The sequence below is a fragment of the Muntiacus reevesi genome, chromosome X (genome assembly GCF_963930625.1).
Source record: "Muntiacus reevesi chromosome X, mMunRee1.1, whole genome shotgun sequence".
Classification (NCBI taxonomy): Eukaryota; Metazoa; Chordata; class Mammalia; order Artiodactyla; family Cervidae; genus Muntiacus; species Muntiacus reevesi.
Window position 1 is genome coordinate 55,524,458 of NC_089271.1, and position 7,474 is coordinate 55,531,931.

Sequence of the window (7,474 nt, forward strand, 5' to 3'; positions counted from 1 at the left end):
GTTTTTCCAAAATAAAGTATATCAAAAGATACTGGCACATTACTAGAGTCCCACTAGGTCATCAACAATTAGTCCAGTTCATCACCCAGAACAATATCGCTCAGGTTTGCAGACTTCCATTTGACCTTCTCAGGTTTCAAAAATAAGAGTAGTCTTGGCAACAAGTGGCTTCATTCTCTCTGGTATCTGGTTTAATTGAATTGAGACAGTATTATCTCTTATTCTGAGCCTCTCAGGGCACCAGTGTAATGGATTTCCCTTGTTACATAACTTATTTATTCATTCTTTTACTTTCAACTATATTTCTTGTTCTCTCCATTTGTCATTGAATTTGACCCAAATTTTTCCATCTTTGATAGAGACAGTAGGTTCAGCCACTGTGCTGGTTCAGATGGTCATCAGCCATATCAGTCTAGCAAATACTTCCCCTTCAGCCCACTCCCATTTGTATAGGGTATCATTGCATAGGTGTGGAACTCATGGTTTGTCTTAACCACTCAGTAATACAGCTGTTTTCACCATCGACCCCAATTTTCCAAGTTGAGTGAAGGCACAGTCTATCACATTAGGCCATTACAAATTCTGATATTAAAGTTTGAAACTACAATGAAAGTTTCTTGCTTAGGAATCATCCCTGCTTCTGGCCCCTGCAATTGTGGCCCTGGTCCTGGGACCACTGCATCAGGTAGGAATAAAACAACATTGAGCTGCTGTTGGGGACGGAGGGAGAAATGTATGGTCATAGTGGTATCCTCCCCCTCCTTCTTTTCCCCAGACTCTTCCCAAAAGTGAAGGAATCTATCTATTGGAGAACTCCCCTTGGCCATCCTCATGTTGAGTGTGAGCACACACTTGTGAAGACGTGAAAGTCAGCCCTTCATGCTTTTATCTCTCCCAGTTTTATTTTTTAATATCTATCATTTTTATTTTTTTATTTGACTGCACCAGGTCTTAGTTGTGGCATACAGGATCTTTAATCATGACATGCAAACTCTTCGATGTGGCATGTGGGATCTAGTTCCCTGACCAGGGATCGAACCTGGGACCCCTGCATTGGGAGCACGGAGTCTTAGCCACTGGACCACCAGGGAAGTCCCTCTCCACCAGTTTTAGACAACAAATGTTTCAATTGCCTGCTCTCCATCAAAGCACTGCTCTTAAGAATATCCACATATATACTGAATTTAGATAGATGGTAGTGATAACCCTATATGCAAAACAGAAAAAGAGATACAGAAGTACAGAACAGACTTCTGAACTCGGGGGGAGAACGTGAGGGTGGGATGTTTTGAAAGAACAGCAAGTATATTATCTAGGGTGAAACAGACCACCAGCCCAGGTGGGATGCATGAGTCAAGTGCTCGGGCCTGGTGCACTGGGAGGACCCTGAGGAGTCGGGTGGAGAGGGAGGTGGGAGGGGGGATCGGGATGGGGAATACGTGTAACTATATGGCTGATTCATGTCAATGTATGACAAAACCCACTGAAATGTGAAGTGATTGGCCTCCAACTAATAAAATAATATTTAAAAAAAAAAGAATATCTCTGTTCATTTTTGCACATTATGAATTATTATTGTGGACTGAATTGGGTTCCCATGAAATTTATATTTTGAAGCCCTGACCCTCAATGTGGTTATATTTGAAGTTCAAGGAGGTAATTACAGTTTAAATGAGGTCGTAAGGGTTCAGTTCAGTTCATTTCAGTCCCTCAGTCGTGTCCGACTCTTTGCGACCCAATGCACTGCAGCAAGCCAGGTCTCCCTGTCCATCACCAACTCCTGGAATTGACTCAAACTCATGTCCATTGAGTCTGTGATGCCATCCAACCATCTAATGCTTTGTCGTCCCCTTCTCCTCCTGACCTCAATCTTTCCCAGCATCAGGGTCTTTTCAAATGAGTCAACTCTTCACATCAGGTGGCCAAAGTATTGGAGTTTCAGCTTCAACATCAGTCCTTCCAGTGAACACCCAGGACTGATTTCCTTTAGGATGGACTGGTTGGATCTCCTTGCAGTTCAAAGGACTCTCAAGAGTCTTCTCCAACACCACAGTTCAAAAGCATCAATTATTTGGTACTCAGCTTTCTTTACAGTCCAACTCTCACATCCATACGTGACTACTGGAAAAACCATAGCCTTGACTAGATGGACCTTTGTTGGCAAAGTAATGTCTCTGCTTTTTAATATGCTGTATAGGTTGGTCATAACTTTTCTTCCAAGGAGTAGGTGTCTTTTAATTTCATGGCTGCAATCACCATCTGCAGTGATTTTGGAGCCCAAAAAAATAAAGTCAGGCACTGTTTCCCCATCTATTTGCCATGAAGTGATGGGACCAGATGCCATAATCTTAGTTTTCTGAATGTTGAGCTTTAAGCCAACTTTTTCACTCTCCTCTTTCACTTTCATCAAGAGGCTCTTTAGTTCTTCTTCACTTGCTGCCATAAGGATGGTATCATCTGCATATCTGAGGTCATTGATATTTCTCCCAGCAATCTTAATTCCAGCTTGTGCTTCATCCAGCCCAGCGTTTCTCATGACATACTCTGCATTTAAGTTAAATAAGCAGGGTGACAATATACAGCCTTGACATACTCCTTTTACTATTTGGAACCAGTCTGTTGTTCCATGTCCAGTTCTAACTGTTGCTTCCTGACCTGCATACAGGTTTCTCAAGAGGCAGGTCAGGTGGTCTGGTACTCCAATCTCTTGAAGAATTTTCCACAGTTTATTGTGATCCACACAATCAAAGGCTTTGACATAGTCAGTAAAGCAGAAATAGATGTTTTTCCTGGAACTCTCTTGCTTTTTCGATGATCCAACGGATATAGGCAATTTGATCTCTGGTTCCTCTGCCTCTTCTAAATCCAGCTTTAACATCTGGAAGTTCACGGTTCACATATTGCTGAAGCCTGACTTGGAGAATTTTGAGCATTACTTTGCTAGCATGTGAGATGAGTGCAATCATGCAGTAGTTTGAACATTCTTTAGCATTGCCTTCCTTTAGGATTGGAATGAAAACTGACTTTTTCCAGTCCCGTGGCCACTGCTGAGTTTTCCAAATTTGCTGGCATATTGCATGTAGCACTTTCATAGCATCATCTTTTAGGGTTTGAAATAGCTCAACTGGAATTCCATCACCTCCACTAGCTTTGCTCATAGTGATGCTTCCTAAGACCCACTTGACTTCATATTCCAGGATGTCTGGCTCTAGGTGAGTGATCACACCATCATGGTTGTCTGGGTCTTGAAGATCTTTTTTGTACAGTTCTTCTGTGTATTCTTGCCACCTCTTCTTAATATCTTCTGCTTCTGTTAGGTCCCTACCATTTCTGTCCTTTATTGAGCCCATCTTTGCATGAAATGATCCCCTGGTATCTCTAATTTTCTTGAAGAGATCTCTGGTCTTTCCCATTCTACTGTTTTCCTCTATTTCTTTACACTGATCACTGAGGAAGGCTTTCTTATCTCTTCTTGCTATTCTTTGGATCTCTGCATTCGAATGGGTTTCTCTTTCCTTTTCTCCTTTGCTTTTTGCTTCTCTTCTTTTCACAGCTATTTGTAAGACCGCCTCAGACAACCATTTTGCTTTTTTGCGTTTTTCTTGGGAATGGTCTTGCTTCCTGTCTCCTATACAATGTCACAAACCTCTGTCCATAGTTCATCAGGCACTCTGTCTATCAGAACCAGTCCTTTAAATCTACTTCTCACTTCCACTGTATAATTGTTAGGGATTTGATTTAGGTCATACCTGAATGGTCTAGTGGTTTTCCCTACTTTCTTCAATTTATGTATGAATTTGGCAATAAGGAGTTCATGATCTGAGCCACAGTCAGTTCGCAGTCTTATTTTTGCTGACTGTATAGAGCTTCTCCATCTTCGGCTGTAAAGAATATCATCAATCTGATTTCAGTATTGACCATCTGGTGAAGTTCAAGTGTAGAGTCGCCTCTTGTGTTATTGGAAGAGGGTGTTTGCTATGACCAGTGTGTTCTCTTGGCAAAACGCTATTAGCCTTTGCCCTGTTTCACTCTGTACTCCAAGGCCGAATTTACCTGTTACTCCAGTGTTTATTTTCTTCCTACTTTTGCATTCCAGTCCCCTATAATGAAAAGGACATCTTTTCTGGGTATTAGTTCTAAAAGGTCTTGTAGGTCTTCATAGAATCATTCAACTTCAGCTTCTTCAGCATTACTGGTCAGGGCATACACTTGGATTACCGTGGTATGGAATGGTTTGCCTTGGAAATGAACAGAGATCATTCTGTCATTTTTGAGATTGCATGCAAGTACTGCATTTCGAACTCTTTTGTTGACTATGATGGCTACTCCATTTCTTCTAAGGGATTTTTGCCCACAGTAGAAGATATAATGGTCATCTGAGTTAAATTCACCCATTCCAGTCCATTTTAGTTCACTGATCCCTAAAATGTTGATGTTCCCTCTTGCCATCTGCTGTTTGACCACTTCCAATTTGCCTTGATTCATGGACCTAACAGTCCAGGTTCCTATGCTATATTGCTCTTTTTTGTTGTTGTTGTTGTTGGTCTTGTTTAGCAACGAACCTTGCATCTATCACTGGTCACATCCACAACTGGGTGTTGGAAACAAAGCTTTGGCTTTGTCTCTTCATTCTTTCTGGAGTTATTTCTCCACTGATCTCCAGTAGCATACTGGGCACCTACTGACCTGGGGAGTTCATCTTTCAGTGTCCTATCTCTTTGCCTCTTCATACTGTTCATGGGGTTCTCAAGGCAAGAATACTGAAGTGGTTTGCCATTCCCTTCTCCAGTGGACCACATTTTGTCAGAACTCTCCACCATGACCCATCTGTCTTGGGTGTCCCTACCCCATATGGCTTAGTTTCATTGAGTTAGACAAGGCTGTGGTCCATGTGATCAGATTGGCTAGCTTTCTGTTATTTGGTTTCAGTCTGTCTGCCCTCTGATACCCTCTCTCACCACCTACTGACTTACTGGGGTTTCTCCTACCTTGGACGTGGGGTATTCTTCATGGCTGCTCCAGCAAAGTGCAGCTGCTGCTCCTTACCTTGGATGTGGGGTATCTCCTCCTCATGGCCTTCGCTCCTGACCTTGGACGTCAGATATCTCCTCTCAGGCACTCGCTGCTCCAGCCCCGCACAGCCGCCACTCGCTGCTCATAAGGGTAGAGCCCTAATCTAATAGAACTGATGTCCTTATAAAAAGGGGAAGTGACATCAATGGTGTGCATGCACAGAGACAATGTCATGTGAGGACACAGTGAGAAGGTGGTCATCTATAAGCTGGAAACAGAGGTCTCAGCAGAAACCAACCCTACTGGCAGTTTGATCTTGGACTCCCAGTCTCCAGAACTGTAAGGAAATAGATCTGGTTTTTGTCACCCAATTTGTACTGTTTTGTTATGGCAGTCCAAGCAGACTAATACAGTTTTAAATAAGTGTGTTCCTTGGTCTGAAGAATGTAACTCAGTGGTACAAATCAATACATTGTGCTCTGTTCTGGTCCTTTTATAGTACTATGAACATTTGCATTTACCACCAGATATACACAGCTCAGTTCAGAGTGTATTCCTGTCAGGACCCATTTGTAGACTCCCAGATTGTTGAAAAGCACTAGTCTACATAACCAAGGGCTCAACAAACTCCAAGTAGGATAAGTTTAAAAAGATTCAGGGCTTTCCTGGTGGTCCAGTGGTTAAGAATCTGCCTGCCAATGCAGGGGACATGGGTTCAATCCCTAGTCCAGAAAGATTCCACATGCCATGGACCAACTAAAAGCCCAAGTGCCAAAACTACTAAGCCAGTGCTCTAGAGCCCACAAGCCGCAACTACTGAGCCCATGTGCTGTAACTACTGAAGCCCACATGCCTAGAACCCATGCTCTGCAACAAGAGAAGCTGCTGCAATGAGAAGCCACAGTGAAAGAGTAGCTCCCACTCAAAGCAACTAGAGAAAGCCACACACAGTAATAAAGATCCAGTGCAGCCATATATAAATAAATCTTTAAAAAAGATCCATGCCCAGATACTTCATAATAAAAATGCAGAAGGGCAAATACAAAGAGAAAATCTTGAAAGTAGCGAGAAAAATGACCCGTCATATAGAAGAAAACCCCAATAACATTCACAACTGACTTCTTTTCAAAAACAACAAAGGCTAGAAGGCAATGGGATGACATATCCAAAGTACCAAAAGAAAAGACCTACCAAGTAATAATCTTATATCCAGCAAAAATTTCTTTTAAAAATGAAGGAAGAATAAACATGCTCGCAGATAAACACTCAACTTCTTGAATCTGTAGGTTTGTCTTTTACCAAATTTAGGAAGTCTTCAGCAATTATTTCTTTAAGTAGTTCTTCAGGCATGCCCTATTTCTCCTCTCCTCCAGGACTATTGAATATTTTATGGTAATCCTACAAGTCCCTGAAGATCCAGTCATTTTCAAATTCTGTTTTCTCTCTGTTATTCGAATTGAGTAACTTCTGTTCTTCCTCTTCCAATTCATTGCTTCTTTCATCTGTTTCTCCACTGAGGTCATCTTTTGATTTTTTTTTTATTATGGTCATTCTATTTTTCAGTTCTAAATTTCCATTTGGTTTTTATTTTATATCTTCGCTGGATCTTTCTATTTGTTTTCTGTGATTCAATTTTGTCATTTGTTTCAAGTGGAAGCATTTTTATTATGGCTACTTTAAAATCTTTGTCAGATAACTCTAACAACTCTGTAATCTTGGTGTTCACATGTATTGGTTGTTCTTTTCATTCGATTTGATATCTTCCTGGTTTGTGGTATAACAAGTGATTTCCAACTGAAAGATGAACATTTTCAGGGAATTCCCTGGCAGTCCATTAGTTAGGACTTTGTGTCCTCACTGCTGTGGCCCAGGTTCAATTCCTGGCTGGGGAACTAAAATTCTACAAGCTGCATAGCCAAAAAAAATTTAAAAAAAGATGAACATTTTCATTATTATAAGATCCTGGTTTTCTTAAGCCTTCTTTCTTTTCTCTTTTTTTAAAACTTCTTATTTTGCTTTTTTAAACTTTTTATTTTATACTGGAGAATACCCAGTTAAAACTGCTGTGATAGTTTCAGGTGGAGAGCAAAGGGACTCAGCCATACAAATACATGTATCCATTCTCCCCCAAACTCCCCTCTCACCCAGGCTGCCACATAACATTGAGCAGAGTTCCCTGTGCTATAAGGGCTTCCCTGGTGGCTCAGTAGTAAAGAATCCACCTGTAATGCAGCATTTGCAGGAGACGTGGGTTTAATCCTTGGGTAGGGGGCACCCTCTGGAGGAGGGCATGGTAACCCACTCAAGTATTCTTGCCTGGAGAATCCCCTGGACAGAGGAGCTTGGCAGGATCAGTCCATAGGGTCGAAAAGAGTCGGACATGACTGAAGTGATGTGCTATACAGTAGGACTGAGTTTGTTACCCATTTTAAATATAGCCATGTGACTTGCAGGATCTTTG

General features: G+C 41.6%; 1 non-coding gene across 1 annotated transcript; it reads right to left on the reverse strand.

Moving 5' to 3' along the window:
* Positions 1-1,018: 1,018 nt before the first annotated feature.
* Positions 1,019-1,091, reverse strand: TRNAG-CCC (transfer RNA glycine (anticodon CCC)). The gene has a single exon. It is a non-coding gene; the product is annotated as a tRNA-Gly (tRNA).
* Between the last annotated feature and the right edge of the window lie 6,383 nt (positions 1,092-7,474).